The sequence below is a fragment of the Tachypleus tridentatus genome, chromosome 13, assembly GCF_004210375.1.
Source record: "Tachypleus tridentatus isolate NWPU-2018 chromosome 13, ASM421037v1, whole genome shotgun sequence".
In the NCBI taxonomy this organism is placed as follows: Eukaryota; Metazoa; Arthropoda; class Merostomata; order Xiphosura; family Limulidae; genus Tachypleus; species Tachypleus tridentatus.
In genome coordinates, this window is record NC_134837.1 from 143,775,514 (window position 1) to 143,797,265 (window position 21,752).

The window sequence follows — 21,752 nt, forward strand, 5'->3', positions numbered from 1 at the left end:
ACATTGTTTAATGATTTCATGTTATTTGGTTATTGTTAAGCACTATTGCTTATTACCTTTCAGAGAAGATTGAAAAAACATTATACACACTCTCTTCTGCACATTTAAGCAAAGGCTAAAGGTGGGGATATTTCTTTGGAGCTGCATCAGAAGATTTGACAGATTGGTGATCGAATGGTGTTGGTATAATTTTAGAATCTACAGTCGTTTTTTTCATGAAAATATCCGTTAATTTTAGGTGTTGCTGGAAGCTCGTGAACCTTCAGTCTGTGGGTCTTTCTTAGCTTTAAATTATTACTGTGATCTTGGTGAGGGTACGAGAAATTATACCCATTTCGATCGTGTGACATTTTGCTCATGTATATATTGTTTCGAATAGGCTAGGGATAAGGTTTGGAAGACTGTTGCTACGATGAGCACTTCTGTGGAGAATACTAAAAGCTTCCTTCCTCCAAGTGTTGCAAAGTTTGTATCCTTTGGCTCTACGTTTTAACAGTCTTGCTAAACTGACATCCTTTCTCTAAAGGGACAATGACGTATATTTTCTAGCCGTAAGTTCTACATTGCAGCATTGCGCTGTTGTATATCAAATATACAGGAGCTAAACATGTCGCCTGTGGTGCCAGGTCTCACGTTTACGACATTGTAATAGCATATGCAAGTTATTATCATACAATAAACAATTTCACGAGAGAAAAGGCATAAACAATTCATTAGCATTTGTGAAAGAAGAACTGTAGAGATTATATTTTACATTACGTAATGTAATTATTAATGATAAAATTAGTAGCAAAAAGTGATAGAAGATAGGGTATTAATTAGCTTTGCATGGTCACTGTACATCATGGCATAAATCATCCTAGATGAACATTATTTGAGCAGTCAATAATCTGTCAATAAACAGGAAAATGAAATATACTTATATTTCAGCACATGTAAACGGCTGATATCATGTTAAATTATATTATAAATGGTTACAAAACATCAGTAATGTTAGGAAGGTTAAATTATAGAGAATGGTGATGCAGTTATCCTACCTTAAAGTTATTTGTTATCATAAATTACTACAGTTGAATAAAAAAGGTATTTTTAAATGTTGTGAAATTTCAAAAGCAAAATGTATAGAGTCGTTTGTCATAATAATAAAAGAACAAAATCAAAATAATTTAGTATGTATCGACAGACTAAGTTACACATGACATATTCATAATCTAAAACGTACTTCCGCAATATAGTTATGTGTCAGAAATCTCAAAGATTCCGTAGAACTATAGCTAGCTCTAAAGGTTATTTGAGCAACGACATAAACAGCAATAGTATTACGTAAGTGACTGCGTTTGTTTCTGTGCAAACCTGAACAACGGGCTATCTGCGCTGTACCTGCTGAGAATCAAACGACAAACAAGTAGCATTATAAGCTGTCAAGCTCACCATTGATCTTTTGAGGGACATTGCATAAGTGAGATAATTGTTTTATTTTTACAGAATGAGAGAATACAAAAAAAAGTAATTATAGAAGAAAGTAAGTTTATTTCTTAAGAACTGTATCGTATAAACAGAAATATCATTCACTTTTGATGATACACACACTGAAAAGGATGTTGTTAATTATATATTTTTATTACAAAAATTTATTTATATATAAAGCTTATTCTGAGACCTAAGTTTGTTTGTCAATGAAATACTGAACAACCTTTCCCAGCTAATTCGTATAATCATGCCACGAATAGAACAATAAAACAACTTCAACAACCTTCCTTTAAGGGTCGTAAATAAAAACTAAGGATTATAAATATAAATAAAACATTCTGTGCTCTTAGCTTTTTGGTTGTGTTAAAGAGTGCTGATCCTCTCAGTGTAAGAATGCTAAAAAATACACTTTACATTTCTCTGATGTAGAAATTAAAACACAAATTAGTTTTTCTGCACTTCATGTTTGTTTATTTAGAATTAAGCACAAAGCTATACAATGGGCTATCTGTGCTCTGTCCACCACGTGTATCGAAACCTGGATTTTAGTGTTGTAAGTCCGCAAACATACCGCTGAGCCACTGGGGGGCTAAACTCCTGTCAAATAAAATAGAACCTGCCATGGAACTACGTACTACTAAGATTGGCCACTTCGTTCTTAATAAGTAAACAGAACTTTCTTCTTTTATTCTAAATAAATATAATAAAAAAATTATCCAGAAATTAAATTACAAATGATTTTCAAACGTTTCTTCAAAATTGAGAATATGATTAGATCCAAGGACTTTCTTTCTGTCTACCCTATTGTATTTATAAATTTCTTATAAATACATTTGTGGTGATTGTAATGCTACCTATATCGATAAAACAATACACCTAATACAGATATAGGATTATGAACACATGAGATTACCCAGTAGAAATAATCAAAACATTTTAAATCTTCCAGCCTCTCCAATATTTATTATTAATAAAAAATAACTGTCTTATTTACATAAATAGTTTTAAAATACTTATCTTTGGTTCGTCGAAAGAGTGACTTTATTATAGGTTAACTTCCAATCCTGAACATCAACATAAGTTTCAACAAACTGTTTTTTATTTTAGTTTACATTTAATGTTATTTTCAATTATAAGTAAACTGTGGTAACTTAATTGCTCTAAATTACAGATCTTAACATATAATTACATTCATAAATCGCTGTTCCTATATTTTAAATCACACTTTAATTTCTTTTCACTTTAGTTTGCTCAGGACGAGATTGTAATTCTAAAACGTGCGATTACAGAAGTGTTTATTCTTATGACCTTAATGTTTTTTGTTTGTTATGAAACATCTCTTTATTTTACAGTTATGTGTTTATAAATATGTTATTTATGTTCTTCTATGTTTATATATGTTGTTGTTGAATAAAATATGCATTCACAAAAGATTTTGATGTGGCCCGGAAGTTTGTGTACTTTGCTAGGACCTGAACAGTTGATTAGACGTTATAAACATAATATCACACACACACACCTACGTATGTATGTATTGTATACCTTCAGTGTCTTATAGAGGAAATAATAATTTAAAAAACCAATATTAGCAAAATACACACAAACAAGATAACGAAATATTGAGCAGTTTTCACACACATATAGTCCTCCGCTGGGATGGCCGTTAGTCTTCGGACTTAGAACGCTAAAATCAGGGGATCGATTCTCCTCTGTGGACAGAGCAGATAGCCTGATGTAGCTCTGCTATTAGAAAAACACACACTCACACACATATAAATTGTCACTGATTTTTCTCAAAATATATTTGCATACTGTCATTAGAATGTAAGTGATAGACTTGCAAGGTAAGTAATTTTTTACTTTTTTCTGTCTCGTATCTTGAGAAGTGTGGGATGAGAGTGTTTACTTCCTAAATTGTGAAATTTTGTAGAGGTGAGAAATTTAATTATTTATTACATACATACCAGATTCAACTGTTCGAGAAATGAGTTATTTTGTGTGTCTGTGTTTTTTCTTATAGGAAAGCCACGTTGAACTATTTGCTGTGTTCACCGAGGGGAATCGAACGCCTGATTTCAGCGTTGTAAATGCGTAGACTTGCCGCTGTGAAAGCGGGGGACAAATTGCTTAGTAGAATAATTTTACTTATTGATATCAAGAATATTTAAGATATATTATCGTATTTTCTATAGGCAGTTTTATATGGCCCTGAAAGATAAAAGAGTTGATGCACGTAAATATAGAAACTCACGAATTGTTTTTCTTTTGTGTCTCCAAATCAGGATTTGAAAAACATTTAAACATATCTTGTTGAAAGAAAATTAAAAAGTTACATCGTAAATCTTGATGAATGCAATTTATATTTATGAGAAGAATAATATAATTTCACTCGTTTAAAATATATATACAGTTTTTATTTAATTGAAACAACTGACCAAATGTAAAGTAATGATTCATAGAAATCTGAACTTCAGAACGTTGAAAAACTCTAGAAATAAACAGCTGACCCCATATTCCTAAAAATATATCTATCGAATTATAGACAAGATAAGTCTTGTTTCGAACAAACAAAAAAAATTTAGTCCCTATGAATTGTTTACAAGAATTATACCAATCAACATATCGCAAGTTAAATCTAAGAAACATTAAGCACTGATTAGTAAACATAATAAGTTATTACTGATAAAATAGTGGAATGCAAGTGTAAGACATAAAAATTATGGTAGTTATTAATGCAAGAACTTCTCGTAACAGAAAATATAATTATATGCTTCAGTAGTAAAATCGTTTACGAGGGCTGTTCAAAAAAATACGCGGACTGACGTCATAAAACAAAATGTACTTTATTTAGAAGTTACAGGTCTGGGACCCCTTCAAAGTACTCTCCTCCCCAACGCACACACTTATCTCAACGGTGTTTCCACTTGTTGAAACAGTCCTGGTACGCTTCTTTTGTAATGTCCTCCAGCTCCTTCGTCGCATTTGCCTTAATCTCGAGAATCGTCTTAAATTTTCTTCCTTTCAAGGGTCTTTTGAGTTTGGGGAACAAGAAAAAATCGCAAGGAGCAAGGTCAGGTGAGTAGGGGGGTGGGTGGGGAATAACAGTGATCGAGTATTTGGCCAAAAATTCACGAGTTCTGAAGGCTGAATGGGCAAAATTTCGCAGCAACGCGGTGCATCTTCAATTTTTCGGTCAAAATCTCGTAACAAGATCCAACTGATATCCCACACTCTTCAGCAAGCTCCCCTGACAGTCAGACGTCGATTTGCCCGCACCAGGGTGTTGATTTTGTCGACGTGTGGGTCGTCAGTTGACGTAGAAGGACGTCCAGGACGCTCAACATCTTCAATGGACTGTCGACCATCCTTAAAACGCTCATGCCACTTGAAACATGCCGTACGCTTCATAGCAACACCACCGTAAGCCGTGTTAAGCATAGCAAAAGTTTCAGTTGCAGATTTTCCAAGTTTAACACAAAATTTCACAGCAAGTCGTTGCTCCTTCAGGTCATTCATTCTGGAATCCGCCAAACGAAAAAATCGCACTTCACTTAAAACAGCTAATACACAAATGAAGATATCTGCAATCGGAAAATAGCGTCGTAATCAGCTGATCTGTGCGAACCTAGCGACACCAAGCGGATTCCCCTGGAACCAACTGGAGCCGCGCAATTCAAACAGTCCGCGTAATTTTTGAACAGACCTCGTATAACATAATAAAGTACCTTGACTAAAAGTACCTTAAAATTGAGCAAATATTAAAAAAATGACGTCTGTTTGCAACAACTAAAAATATAGATCAAATACCATTTCAAACAATCTCAATTTACGTTTTATTGTCAACAATTTTAAAGTTTATTATTATTAATTAGATATTTATTGTTTTCGTATTCGGAAACTTGTAGAATAATAAAATTAGTTAAGTCACACCAAGTGATATTATAAGAGTGACTCTCTTTATCGTTATAGGTAAGTTTGGAGGAAACAACAGAATATACAGCTTGTTAACATTGGAGTAATCAGAATCAGTTCTTATGGCTCCTCCAAACAACGTGGGGATTAAGAGAAAATAAATTCCATTATTTTACTAAAATTCTAACAGAAAATTCATCAGTTATGTAAGTAGCCTCGGCAGAATGTTTACATCACTTATATAATTCGTTGAGTTATTAAATGTCTGTGTGAAATCCTTCACTGTATAAAAATTACGTTTTAGGAAAGAAATTAAAAAAAAAACTCGTTTTGTCAAACCTATTTAAATAAAATGCCATAACAAAAAAGAATCCAAATTAAATATTCTTACTTGAAGAATTGAAAGTTGGCCTGGAAACACATGTTTATTATTAAGCAATACGAATAGTTTAATGTAAAAAACCAATCTAAAAAGGTATTTGCATGGTTTGAGAGTCATGAACATGTACAAGTCATTGCTATATTTATCAACTAAGCAATTATAGTATCCAAAATAAAAAGTCACACATTTACTGAGACCCCATGATACAGAAATGTTTCTAAAATTTGCTGCAAACTGTAAAAATAATCATAATTTTTTATTTTAATTGTCTACTATTTACAAGTTTGTTTTTAATTAATTGTTATACGACGTCTTCTCGAATGTAACGCAATGTTTAGATAAATGAAAATCACAACCATGGATATACTGTACTATTACTCAATAATGTTCAACAGCAAATCTAAAAAAAAAAAAAAAATGCAGCTTATCTTTTCTAATAACTATTTCAGTTTTTCTTCCAACTTCAGTCGCTACATGCTACTTATATATAAATGAGTATTAATACAATTTGATCATCTCTTGGAAGTATTTTTGCTGTTACAATGAGTGAAGTGATCTTCATCAGTGCGAAAGGAACATTAAATTTGTATCGGTAGAATTACTTTCAGAAGTACGAAAGAACATTTTTCAATGAACATTAAAGTAACTCATCTTTGAAACGTACGCACGCACACACACATATATATAAATAAAGATAATAAACGCTTACTCAAATCAATAAATAAGTGGACAAAAGTACGAGCTTAAAATGTTGCCTTATTTTATGTTTAAAACACTAGGTAAATCATATGCCGCTTCTCAAAACGTTTACAACAATAATTCTCTTTACTATTTATAGGACTTAACGTTCCCAGTTATAGGTGCATGTTCAATAAAGTAATAATTTCGATCTATATACGTGCATACACTGAGACATATATATCGCAGGTACTCGCGAGTTAAAAGCGTACCACATTTGCTTTCACAGATATGAAAGCTTTATTCTACGTATGAGTCAGAAAGAAACGACATTTTAATTTTACTAATGGTTAATATGTATGTGAATTAGTAGAAGATGTAAAAGCTAAACTGCAGATTCAGCATATAAATAACACTGTACTGCACACGGGAATATGAATAACCGTCAACAAAGGCAGTTTTGAAATGCTTATAATCGATATTAGTATACACTCTTTGTGGGTGTAATGTCATACTTTCGTTTAACGAGAACGTGTTTATGTTTAGTAATGCTCAAAGTCATTACAGTCCCCAACTTTCGCACAAAAACATAAGAGTGGAAAACAATTTGTTTGTTTTCTGAATTTCACGCAAAGCTACACGAGGGCTATCTGCGCTAGTCGTCCCTAATTTAGCAGTGTAAGGCTAGAAGGAAGGCAGCTAGTCATCACCACCCACCGCCAACTCTTAGGCTGATCGTTTACCAACGAATAGTTGGATTGACCGCAACATTATAAAGTCCTCACGGCTGAAAGGGAGAGCGTATTTGGTGCGACAGGGATTCAAATCTGCGACCGTCAGATTACGAGTTGAGTCAACTCACTGAGGTTTGCCGTCAGCGTTTATTATAGCTCTTATTAATCGTGACAAACAGTATGGAGTTTGGAAAATTCAATGTAATATATATTTTTTTCTCAGAAACTCTCGATTGTATGCATATAATTATTTTGTTTTCTAATGTTGTGCGTAGAAAAATAATAACAACACCCGACTTTTTACCCAATCGTGAAAAGCTGTTACACAAGCTTCCTTATATAACGCTGGGCAAAAAGTTCTGTATTACAAGAAAAAAAACACCGCAATAGTTTGTGAGAAATTTTATGATTCTGGCTCTAAAAATCATGTCAAAAGTTGCTGCGCAAAATTATAGTTTTTAGACTAACTTTAGATGAGCCCATAAAAAGTCTCCATTTTTTCTGATGATGTTCAGCATCCAATTCTTCCATTAGTGCATCAACATTTGGATAGAAATACAAAGTATCTTGCATGATGCAGGGAGAAGTAAGATTCTGATGGTGACTTCAGAAAATTTCAGTTCTTTATGGAGCCAATAAATTCCATTATTGTAAACGAGAGCCAAGAAGTTGTCCATTGATAGAAACGGGTCACGAATCAGATCAGTTACCTCTTCTTGTGTGATCAGATGATGCAATTTATGTTGAGGTGATACAGAAAAAGAATTACTAGATACAGAGGATGAAGACAATTCATCTTTATTTGTAGGATAACTCTCCTGTTTCTCAATTCTTTGGTGGATATAGCACTGGAAGTCGATTCCCTTGAGGTACTGGCTTTATTGTAGGGGCAATATCTGGATATTTAATGTGTTGTTTAGTTTTGTCTGAATATCCAGAAACATTAGTCATGCAAACATAATCATCAATTAGATGATCTTCGGGGAAGCGCCATATCATGGGAACTGCAAATATCATGCTTTCATCCCCTATGTCAAGCCAGATGTGTAAACAGCGCAACACAAGTGTGAAGCCCAATTTTTTATGTGGAAATTTTACACCTAAAGTAGTGGTAGTAAGCTACCTATACCTTGTGTGTGATGCTTTCTTTCGTGAAACCCTAATATATTTTCCACAGATATAGTAGAAACTGTTTGCGTAATGTTTGCTCTTTCGGACTTTACTTCAACTGGATGTAGTCAGTATTTCAAATGATTTTATAAGATATATAAAATCATGTATGTTTTCAGAAATAGAGTTTAAAAATGAAGAAAACAAAGTTTTGCAGGATTTTATTATAATCTTAGGTGTTATGCGAGGAGAAATATTGGACTTTCTATGCGCATATTTGACTATGTGCATAGTGAGGCAAAGTGACTGAGTGAGTGAGATGCAAATGAGAGAGAGAGAGGCTTCTGACTCCGTCTCTTTTATGCTAAGTCTAATAACTTTTTGAAAGTTGTAGCAAAATGAGCACTGAGGGTTCTGTGATTCCCTAGCTATGCAGTTGAGCGTGGAAATGAAGCGAACGTGACGCATTTCTCTACAATTATATCGAGAAAAAACAACATTTATGAACAATATATTCGAATTTTACACCAAAGCAATACAGTCAATGTCTGAACTTATCAAAAATGTACGCCTTTTACTCATAAAACTGTCCAATTGAAACTTAATTTCATACCATAAACCTACTGTTTTGAGTTGATTACGTGGTATTTCACATAGTGTTCGCTCCTCTACTAATGCTTTCTCTACCCATATCAGCAGTTTTTTTACATATATAATTTTCTCTACATAGGGGTTTTCTCGTCATCACGGATGAGCAAACCACTGTTATTTCTGTCTACCTTCTATTTTCGAAGCCAAAAGTTGTATTTGACAACAACAGAAAGTATTGAAAGTCATAATGGCAAAAGCGCTTTCAATGCTTAATGTAGAATTACAATATACCCTCTGCCGCAATAAAGAACAAGTAAACCGATTAGGCTAATAATTATTTGATCGTTGAGAATAACAGTCAGTTTAACGAGAGTACTGAACAATTATCACTAGGGGGCTTATATCTACTCCATTATGCTGAATAACTTATAAACTTATAAACTGAAAAGTGAACACATGTGTTCGTAAATATTATAAGATCGATATTTTTAACTGCAAAGTTTCAATTTATTTCATTGAAAAAATATACATTGAAATAATTGATGAAACTACTAATATTCATGACCTATAAAAGTACAAAGCACTTCATTTTCGTATTTGTTGATGAGTTGATATTGAAGTTAAAGTCCATGACTAAGTTGCTGTCTGACCGGACAAAATGTCTGGATTTGACTGATCTTAATGAAGATATGGATTCTACTTATGCTTATTATATGATATATTCAGAGTAGGGCAGTAGCTGCTATACAGTCAATGTTAAAACGTGCCACTAAAGAAAATGTTACGAAGACAATTTAAACCAATTAAATTAAGAGTTATGGTGTGCAAACTTTTATAAGCCGACGAAGAATGATTACAATTATACTTGTTATAAAACACTAATGTTAGGCCTATTATATTTTTAAACACTAATTTATTATCTATTTTCTTAGGGATTTTCCAGAATTATACATTATGTTAATTCTTAAAAAAAATCCACAAGAGATTAAACTGAGAATGCAGTGCTTAAAAATGTAATAAATCTGATATTAATGTCTCATTACAAGTAAAATTGCTATTAAATTGTTGGTTATTTCACAATGAGAAATAAGAAACTAAATTACGTACTAAATGAAATAAATTTATTTATGATATTTCTAACTTTAAAAAAATAATATGATAAATAGTCTTTAAAACTCGATTTCTTACTGCAATATCTAGATATTATGTTTATTCAATCCTTATTCGGGTCGCCCATGACGGTGTGCGGACGGAAGGCCAAAGTTTTGCGACACGAAGCGAATAAACACGCTTAACATATTTTGTAGTGAGTGCATTATAAGAGTGACAGCCATTTAAGTTATTTAGTTCAAAGTTGGACAAATTCTATGCTGTGGTAAGAGCTTCTGACTGGTTGCTTGCTCTCTGACCATTAGTTCAAAATTAGGGACAGATAACATCTTACCCCTATGGTTTTCTGACCTAGCTGTTTAGCTCATGTTTCGCATGACGTACCGTCTAGGTTACAATAAAAAATATTTGTCTTACCTATTATTGGGTTGATCCAGAGTTCGCTCTAATAATAAACTGTGTAACACCGAACACTGAAGCTGCCGAAAGATGTCTTATTCGATTATATAACTGATTCGTCGAAAAGTATGATCTACAACTGGTTTACAACTCTTGGAAATGATTAGTGGTGGCAAATGCAGCATTTAAAGCTCATCCCATATATGCTTAACTGAATTAAGCTCAGACTCAATTGAAAGCAATAGCTCGTTGGAATATAGTCTTGGATGTCAAGATAGAAATTCAAGTTCACCGTGAACGTGATTTGTACTTTGGAGGGAACCAAATATTCTAACTAATACTATAAAAACGTTCTCCACCATTACACTCTTCCAGTGACCTGTCATGAAAACTTCGAAGCCTGACGGGTTATATTTCATAACACTTGAAAGCCATTCATTGTAAACAGTTTCTACTCTAACCGTAATTTAAGCTATGCAAGACCTGACATGGCCTAGTGGTTGAGGCTCTGGACTCACAATGTGCGTCGTAAGTTTGATTCTTATCGTAAAATCTCCTATCTTTTAAGCCGTGGGAGTATTACAATGTTATGGTGCTGACTATCTGCCTATCCTCTAGTCTATCAGCTCAAAATTAGGGACAGTTAGCGAAGATGTACTCCTCAAGTTGCTTTGTGTTAAATTCAACAAACGAACTAAAGGCACAAATACCATCCCGTCTTTATACAGATGTAGTATATCACCACATAACAGTTTTAAATGTATTTGTTTGGTAGCTATCGTAGATAATCGAATCCTGATCATTGTTAAAAGAATTGGTCGGCTGGAACACAGTTTGATGTCTGTTTAATTTCACAAGTCCGTCGATTAGCCTTTTCTATTGGTTACTTTCCAGTATTTACTAGCAACAGTTTTTCATAGCAGTAGACTTTTTGATGATAGCTGGTGATAAACTCAGATGTTTGACGTCATCTAGTCAACAATATATCTTTATGAACTGTTATTCTTTTGAAAGTTGAGGTGATCATTGAATTATCGCATTGTTTCATAAACTATCATAAACTTACTACATTTTTACACATAATTAATCAATTAATCACCATACACATCATATCTAGAAATAATATGTGTATGCTGGTTAATAAATGAATAAATCCGGGGATATTTATTAATAGACACGTGCAATAAAGTTATGTTGAATAATGTGTAGGAATATCATTTTAACATCAAAATATAGTCCTCTGTACATACACACTCACGTACGTATGTATATTACAAGTACGGAAAGTTAAAAACCTACCACGTTTACTTTTATTCCAATAAAAATATATTAACTATGCATGTCATATACCTAACAACATAACCTGTCTGAATACAATTGTTCTTTAGGAGTAACCTGGGATGATATAAGTCAGTAACTGGAATATCATGTGATATACTTCATGAGCGTATAATTGTTCTAGGCAATAATACACATGTATCTCAAGACGGCTAGTATGGGTATTAAAACTTTTAGTAAAATAAAGTAGAAAACAACGTTTCGACCTTCAAGTGGGTCGTCAATCGTCATCACGATTATTACATATAGTCACCTCGTAAAGCTATAGAACGTACAAACATAAATAAGGGATATAAGTAAACTTTACAGCAGGAGGTATATGCTTGTGACGTCATAATCTGTAGGGAGCTTTATATCTAGCTGCTTGGGTAAGCTAACCTTCCTAGAAACAATAAACAAACTAAAGAAAATCGAATTAGATTTATAGCTTTATAATATGTGACAAAGAGTCGTTTATTTACTATCCAAAACCACTGAATGATAACAAAAACGGAAATACCAATATAAACATTATAACAAATGTATTTTCATATATTTAAAAAGATAAACAACATTTCGTTCTACTCATAAATATGATAAATTTACCTACCAAGGCTGAGTGGTTCAAAAAATAAAGTTTAGTAAGATCCATCAAGCCACAAGCAAAGCTCCTAAATCATTTATAACTTGTAACGACGTCTGAAGGATAAATAGTTTTAAGTGAATAGAATAAAAATCACAGAGTAATTCAGCTTTGAAAGCACCATTAAAACGTTTTGCACAAGTATTTTGAGCGTATTTGTTGAGGTATAAATTTTATAAAAATGTTTTATATTTGAACTAATGAAACAATTTGTCTTCAGAACGAACTTATAGAAATTTAAGCTGCGACTTATCTTACGATCTATATTTAGTGTCTGATGGAAGAGGCTAGAATAAAAATATTAACATACGATAGTTTTTTATGTGTTTATAGATCGTTAGATTAATAACAGAAACTATTTGTTTCACACTTCATGAATCTCACATTGTAATGATTCTTTTCACTTAAGCTCATGTGATCTAAATACTTAAAAGTGAAAAGTTATAATATTATATTTGCATTATGATAAAGAACTGATAAAACTATAAAGTATGTTATTAACGTATAACGTGCTTCGAATCAAAAGGTATTGTTAAAACTTATTCGTTTACGTTATGTTTTACGACGAACTTTTGAGGTTTTTCGTATGTCATAAAATATTGTAATAATTGTCACTTTTTTATATGTTAATACGATAAACCCGAATCAAGTACTTATTAGAAAAAAATTATTTAGATTGAAATTAAGCAAAAAGGTCCACAATGGGCTCTCTGGTATCGAAACTCTATTTTTAGCGTTGTAAGTCCACAGACATATCGCTGTTCCAGTGGTGGGCAGAATAGTTAGTAATGCTCGTAATACACAATGTAGATTTGTTTGTTCGTTTATTTTCAATTTTCGCGCAAAGCTACACGAGCGCTATCTACGATAGCCTTCCATAATTTAGCAGTGGAAGACTAGAGGGAAGGCAGCTGGTCATCACCACCCACCGCTAACTCTTGGATTACTCTTTTACCAAGAAATAGTGGGATTGACCGTCACACTATAACGTCCCCACAGCTGAAAGGGCGAGCATGTTTGGTGAGACGGGGATTCGAATCCCTGACCCTCAGATTATAAATCGAGTGCTTTAACCACGTAGCCATATCGTGCCACTTCTGAACTGATCAAACCGGAATTCTTATAAAAAATTGACTTTCCAACACCACAAAGCATTTAAATAAGAATAATTTTTAAATGAAAACTGTTTACAATTTACATTGTTAGACAACGCAAAAAGTAGTGGAAGAAAAATAAATGTATGTTTATATCGCTACAGCAATTAGTTGTGTTATACAGTAGACACAAGTCTGTTTTCAGGAAACACAATATGTTATTATGAAACAAAACGTGTGTGTGTTATACAACAATACAATTTTTTCCTTGCAGTAAAAATGCTCACAGCACAGATTTTGTTCAAATACGTGATTGTTTCTGTGGTTTATTGTTTATTTCGTGAAACATATTATTATAATTTCAGATCAATTTTATTTGATGTATGAAAGATTGTGTACATTACTAATATAAAGCAAAAGTACCCGTCCCCAGTGACGAAAATAGTTTAAATTGATTTATAAATTTAAATGATTTCATGGACTTTAAAAAGGCTAATTGTTGTCCACTCGCAGTTTCGCTCAAAGCCAAAGTTCTCAGTTACTTATACCGTCTATCGCAAAAACTAATTGTTGAGTATTTTAGTCATGATAAGAGCTGCTCAACGATGAATACGGTGTATATACATTTTTATTCTTTAAGTTACATCACATTTTGACATGCCAATAACAGTGGGATTGTTTCCTAACAATGTGTTGTAGGATATCCTGCTTTCGATATAAAATTTGGCATCAACGTTATCCATGCCTGTTCTCCTGTCATTTCAAAAGTGAAGGTCGAATTTTGCCTGAGTGCACAGGTTTTCAAATACAGCATGAGAAATGGCCGCCCTAAGCGGGAGAGAAGATGAACCGCCGACAAACACTACTTCGGTTCGCAATATATATACACGATATCAAAATATGTATGATTAAGCATCAGAAACGCTACCTGTAATAAATATCTAATCACCAGCAGGGTTGTAAGTATTTTGGTTTAAATTAGTTCTTTTAATGTTAATCTAAAGTTATATTAAAATGTTAAAACCGTGACTAAAGTTAAGAAACGCCTAGCTACAATACATTAAAACTAATGCGCTAAAGCTTTACAAGTACAACATTTTCATAAATTTTGATTAGAATTAAATTTGAAAAAAAAAGGTAGTAAACATTAAATATTTAAAGTTACACTTCAAGGTTTACAATGTTCGAAACACATATTATTTCTTAGAACTATAATTTATTTATATCTTGTGAAGCAAAGATAGAAAGGTTAGTTGAACTTAGCGTTAAACCAGCAATTAAAGGATTTTTGTTTATAATCTTATCTATATTCGACCTCTAGTTTTGAAGCGTATCTATTAATGATTATGTAAATCAGTATAATTATTTCTTTAGCATGGTGTTTCTAATCGTTATATTTTACACCTAGTTATCCTGTTAATTAAGAGAATACGATAAAACTGTCAGGTTTCAGAAGCTTTAAAAAAAAACGTCTGCTTTAAGATAAAGAGAATCTATCGTATCTGATGTCATTCATGTGGGCGAGAGTGGGGAACTGTAAACATTAGACTTTTATTGTCTCAGCATTCTAATATTTCTCTCTGGGAATAAGGGCACAAACAAAGTAGTCATTCAGAACATTGTTTCCTCCAACGTAAACAAGTATTTTTTTAAGCTCTTGTTATGTAGACAAGAAAATTACAGCATTACTAGAAACTGGATACTGTTGTCTATTATGTAGAGGTAATGCATTCTAACACTACTAAAAAAAAAACAACACCCGAGTAATCTATAGAAAAGCATTGGATAACATATGATCTTGAACACGTGGACTAAATCTTAACACACTGTATGCAGTGTGTAATTCTTTTTTCTGGTTTTTGTCTCTTGAACATTCTCTATTAATATCATAGTAATTACATTTGGATCTTCGTGATGATGCATTGATGTCTTAATTTAAATTTAAATGCATATTTTTCATTCCTCGTAAATTATTATTAATATGTAAATATTAATACCACTAAATTTTTTTTCAATACCGAATCATCTGACAATTTAAATACAAACACGGGTAAACGTTCATGTATCATTTATATCTCCACTAGGAATTATGATTTTTATACGTCTGTTTTTAAGACTCTCTTGTGTTTATATCTAAGGAAAAACGGTCGATTGAAATGTTATATTTGTTTTTAACTTGATGCCACATTATGCGATATCTGTGCTCTGTCCATCTGGAGGAACTTAATCTTGGATTTTAGCATTAAAATTTTGTAAACTTACGGCTGCCCCAATTGAAAGCCGTTATATTTTAAAATCATAATTATTTTGCGAAATTACAAATTATGAGTGGTTCATTAATACTTTAGTGCATGCTGATATTTGCTGATCAATTACTGGTAAATCTGGTTTTTACTCTCTTTTACTGTTTCCAATGCAAAGGAAATTTAGCTTTTGTGTGTGTGTGTGTGTTTTCTTAAACCAAAGTCACATCAGGCTATCTGCTAAGTTTACTGAGAGGAATCGAACACCTGATCTAAATCCGTAGACTTACCGCTGTACCAGATGCGGATTATTGAAGACAGGTTTCATGTAAGAGTACTGTGTCGATCTTAGGAAAAAATGATTCAGGATTCATGTGTTTTGTAAGTAATTATCGATTTTAATTTTTATTCATATTTAGTTTCATAAGGATTACTGATTATAGCGTTTGAGATCTTTTTCAATGATTTTCTAATACTATTTTAACAAACAATTGTTTTTTCATAGTTAGCTAAATACGTGGAGTTAGGATAGTCCTAAGTTTTTTAAACTATTTGAACCTCATGAGATACACCTGGAATTACGATAGAAAGTATCGCAAATAGTTAGGGTACTTAAAGACGATTTCATGCTTTCTAATAAAAAAGGCTTCGCCCTCTAGTGGCAGAGTGGCATGTCTGCGGACCTATAATGCTAAAAGCGGGTTTCGACACCGTGGTGGGCAGAGCATAGATAGCACTTTATGTAGCTATGTGCTTAATTCATAAACAACAACACATAGGCTTCAGTTTTGTTTTTTAAGTTGTGACGTCAGGTAATACAAATTAATTTTTATTTAAGAACGACTTCCATAATAAATTGGCTATTTTTTCATTGTGATAAACAAACACAATTATGTATATATATGTTACCAGTGTATTTTTATCATAAGTACTGTATTATAGAATTATTTTTCCATGGTTCTTTCCTAAAAGTTTTATGCAAACTATAAGAATGTTTGTTTGTTTGTTTTCAATTTCGCTCAAAGCTACTCAAGGGTTATCTGCGCTAGCCGTTCCTAATTTAGCAGTGTGAGATTAGAGGGAAGGCAGTTAGCCATCACCACCCACTGCCAACTCTTGAGCTACTCTTTTACCAACGAATAGTGGGATTGACTATCACTTCTAACGCCCCCACGGCTGAAATGGCGAGCGTGTTTTGTGCGACGGGGATTCGAACTCGCGACCCTCAGATTACGAGTCGAGTGCCTTAACCACCTGGCCATGTCGGGCCATCATCAATAATCCCCCTTTTTAATTTTTATATCGCACTTGCTTCTAAGATTATTTTATGCGTAATTAATGAAAGCGAAAAATAAATATAAAACCTGTAAGTCCATTAATTATGTTAATCAAGTACATTAAAAGTTATTATTATCCTAGGACTTCATAAAAGCTTGAATCCTTTATTAAAAAATGTCTACTTCATGGTGAGATTGAAACATGAGTTATTAGAAATCGTAATAAAGAGTGTCTTCCAACTTAAAGTATACTTAAAAGTACGTTAAATAAGCAACTGAACCTCACTGTTATCGATTTACACTTTTGAACTTTAAACAACCTTCTATTGGTAAGTTTGGATTAATCTTTACAGTATGATTTGAAATGTGCTTTTAAAGCAATTAAAAACATGTAAGTAATGGCAAATGTTTCAGGGCTAATATTTACGACATTGAATTGTTCATTTAAAACGATTTAACATAAACATATAATGAATAACAAATATTCAAGGTTAACCTTTAGTGCGTGGTTGGAATTGTCGTTTAAAACATTTCTGAAGTATTATCTAAAGAGTAACAAATATTCAGGGTTATTCTTTACAGTATGGTTTGAATTTTTCATTTAAGGCAATTCAAATGTAACATTAAAACGACGGCAGATATTCACGGTTAATCTTCACAGTATTGGTTTAAACAGTTAATTCAAGCCGATTGAATAGCAATAAACTTTCTCACATTCACATAAACTAAAATAACGACAAGAGATAGTAACTTATCTGTTACACAAACTTTAACAAAGGGTGTGTAATTCTTATATATGTCACAAGAGAATGGTTAGTAATCATAAATACTACTTCCTATACTTCAGTCATAGCTCACTAAACTATCTATGATTCAGATATTATGTAGTTGTTTCTATGAATTGTTGTCGGACGACGTAATTTACCAAATTTAGGACTACGAGACGAATCCTGATACGTATATTAGGTTAGAGATCGTAGAAAATCTAAGAAAAAAATAGTTTACCTTAACTTGAAGATGATATATTAAGGACCTAATTATCTGCCTTGGGCAGTCGAAAGGTGTCCTAAGACAGATTATTTGAAAACTACAAAAACTTGGTAAATTAACCACTGTTTGTTTGTTTGTTTTTTAATTTCGCGCAAAGCTACACGACGGCTATCTGCGCCAGCCGTCCATAATTTAGCAGTGTAAAACTAGAGAGAAGGCCACCCACTGCCAACTCTTGAGCTACTCTTTTACCAACGAATAGTTGGATTGACCGTAACGTTGTAACGCCCCTCGCGGCTGAAAGGGCGAGCATGTTTGGTATGAAAGGGAATCGAAACCGCGACCCTCAGATTACGAGTCGAACGCCTTAACCAACCTGGCCATGCCGGACCTCTACAAGAATGAAAGTTTTAGAACTATATTATATGCTACAATAGAGAAGTGTTGTAAAGGCAAGTATGAGTGCTTATAACGCTAACAATAATGTTTTGACATCAACAGTGGGCAGAGGCAGATAGCCCATTGCGTAATTTTGCGTATCCACAAAACAAATAAACAAACGAAAACTATGATGTACGATCGACCTATGAACTTCACAAAAATGGCAAACAGTGTAACTGTTTGTATTGAAAAACAAGAAAAATGTAATTGTTATTTGTTGGTTAAAAACTGTATTACCATCTTACATCTCGCATTTCACTTGTATAACTCAATAAGGTATTGTTAATAATCTTAAAGTGAGATAATTTTGGCTTCCCGAACTTATACGCAACAATAGAGGTGAATATAATATTGTAATGTTACTTGATAATACATGTTAATATGGCAAAAAACATGTTTTGAGTCTATTTAATTTGTTTAGTTTGATTAAATCTACATACATATAAATATTTAATATTCAGATTGTTTACATTACAAATCATTGATAAAAACTCATATATTTGATTCAAAATTTATACCTGAGTACGTACAGTCTTGATTTTGTTTACGCTGGTTTTTGATTCTTGATTATTGAGCTAGCAGAAGTAAAAGGAAAGTGACTCAATATAACGTGCCTTCAAACTGCTGTGGATGACACATGCTCCAGAAACAAATGCCGACTTAGGTTTCTAGCTGTAAACGTTACTCTAGCAGTTTGAGAGCTCTCGTCAACACATCAGAAATACACACCAAACTAACAGCTATTACAAGTGGGTAAAATGACCCGCTTATTACCAGCAAATGAAGCGAGATGACGTCTGTTTGCTTGTGATACAAGGAAATGGTTGTCTTCCCCACTTTGCAGTACTTTATCATAGGTTAGACAGAGTAGGTAATGTCTCCTCCAAGACTCCTTCCTCTTAAATAGCGGCGTGAATGTCATTTGATAAACCTGACTAAATGTGACCTGAGAGGAAAGAATGAAAAACCAGCACAGAAAAATATGTATGCTGTTTTTCCAATACAAAGAAAATCTGAAGTCGACTGCTAAAGGAAAGAGTAGACTTTCTAAGTTTATCAGAATATTTTCGTCGCTGATCTCTGATTATTTTATCACCCATTTAATATCATATTTCAGAACATTTCTAATGATCTTGACATTTAACATATAAATACTTTCAAATTTAAGCAAAAACATTTAGAGTTATATTTATTGTCTCAGTAATTAAACAACTCTAAAATTGAGTTTGAAATGTTCAGTACTTTGCTTCTAGAAATAATGAATTTAAATCGTTATTTCAGGACAGTATCAAAAGAGAAGGAAAGCAGCCAGTAACGCCCTCTGTCTGCCAACTATCCCCAACAGAATATCAGGTCTCACTGTCTTGGTAATAACGTCCTTGCAGATGAACTCAACTGCATATTAAGCCTCAAACATGGACATTTTAAAGCAAACCTAGTACGGTAAATACAAGAGAAATACTGAAGCCAACTGCTCGTAAGGAAAAAAGAAAATAAAAGACAACAACAGGTAGTGATGTTGGAATGCTAATGTTGCACAGGCTTCTAATTCTACCCCCTAGTGGCAGAACGGTATGTTTACGGACTCACACTACTAGAAACCTGGTTTCGATACTCGTGGTGGGCAGAGCAGAGATAGCTCATTGTGTAGCTTCGTGTTTAATTCCAAACAAGCAATTGGCCCGACATGGCCAGGTGGTTAGAGCGCTTGACTCGAAATCTGAGGGTCGCGGGATCGAATCCCTGTCACACCAAACATGCTTGATCTTTCATCCATGGGGGCGTTATAAGTTACAATCAATCTCACTATTCGTTAGTAAGAGAGTAGTCCAAGAGTTGGTGGTGGGTGATAGTAACTAGTTGCCTTCCTTCTAGTCTTACACTGGTAAATAAGGGACGGCTATTGCAGATAGCCCTCGTGTAGCTTGGCGTGAAATAAAAAAAACACAAAAAAACTCTATTTCTTGAAACTTCCTAAGGGACTAGATAAAGAATTTTGTATTTAAAAATGTAATAGGCCTAATATTAATGTCTTATAAGAAATACAATTTTGCTTCGGTTATCAGGTGAAGGTAATTCGATTTTTTTTTGTAACAGCTCCAAACCGCATGTAAGTAGCAATCTATTATATCACAAGAATTACGTGTGACAAAATACAGTCTGTTATATTACAAGAATTACACATGACAGAAAAGAATTTGCTATGTTACAAGAATTACATGTGATAGAAAAGTTTGTTGGGCCTGGCATGGCCAAGCGTGTGAGCCGTGCGACTCGTAATTCGCGGGTTCGCGCCCGCGTCGCGCTAAACATGCCCGTCCTCCCAGCCGTGGGGGCGTATAATGTGACGGTCAATCCCACTTTTCGTTGGTAAAAGAGTTGGCGGTGGGTGGTGATGACTAGCTGCCTTCCCTCTAGTCTTACACTGTTTTGTTTGTTTGTTTTTGAATTTCGCACAAAGCTACTCGAGGGCTATCTGTGCTAGCCGTCTCTAATTTAGCAGTGTAAGACTAGAAGGAAGGCAGCTAGTCATCACCACTCACCGCCAACTCTTGGGCTACTCTTTTACCAACGAATAGTGGGAGTGACCGTAACATTATAACGTCCCCACGGCTGAAAGGGCGAGCATGTTTGGCGCGACGGGGATGTGAACCCGCGACCCTCAGATTACGAGTCGCACGCCTTAACACGCTTGGCCAAGCCAGGCCGTGACAGAAAAGAATCTGCTATATTGCAAGAATTACATGTGACAGAATATAATATGTTATATTACACAAATTACGTGTGATAGAATACAATCTGTTATATTACAAAAATTACGCGTAACAGAAGAAGGTGAATATAAGATTTGTGCCTCTAGAAACGTTAACGGAAGTTTACTAAACGAATCGTATACTAACTGTTAATCAAACAATTCGCAGGTTTTTCAATATATTGAAAACAAGATTTATATCTCCCAGAAATATGATGCAAGAGCATATTATTTACACACGTGACAAGTAAAAAAATCACCTTTTTGCTCAACATAACAGTAAACAGTATTAAACAAAACCAAATTAAATGCAAACCTAAAGCATGCTTTTCAAACGCTATTATATCTCTGAAACTGAATATCTGAAGCAGTATTATATCTGTATTTTTAAACACGGCTTCTAATTATATGATTATTTGGTTGCAATATTCATAGTTTATAAACAGGAATGTTAATCTAAGAGTGTCTACTCTTTCATTTAACTTTGCCATTTAAATCATTCACAACGTATATAAAATATTGTAAAATTTACTACAAACAGTAATAAAATGCGTTAAAGTTGAAAGTGGTGTATGCTGGAAAATGTATTCGCAATGCTAAATTAAAAGA

The 21,752-nt window shown here is 33.5% G+C and overlaps 1 protein-coding gene across 1 annotated transcript in view; it reads right to left on the reverse strand.

Moving 5' to 3' along the window:
- The window catches only part of LOC143237362 (uncharacterized), a 99,557-nt gene extending 88,646 nt beyond the window's left edge, over positions 1–10,911 (reverse strand). Inside the window, exon 1 of the mRNA XM_076476526.1 lies at positions 10,405–10,911. The gene's annotated coding sequence lies outside the window, so the exon portion shown is untranslated. The remainder of the gene's footprint in view (positions 1–10,404) is intronic.
- Between the last annotated feature and the right edge of the window lie 10,841 nt (positions 10,912–21,752).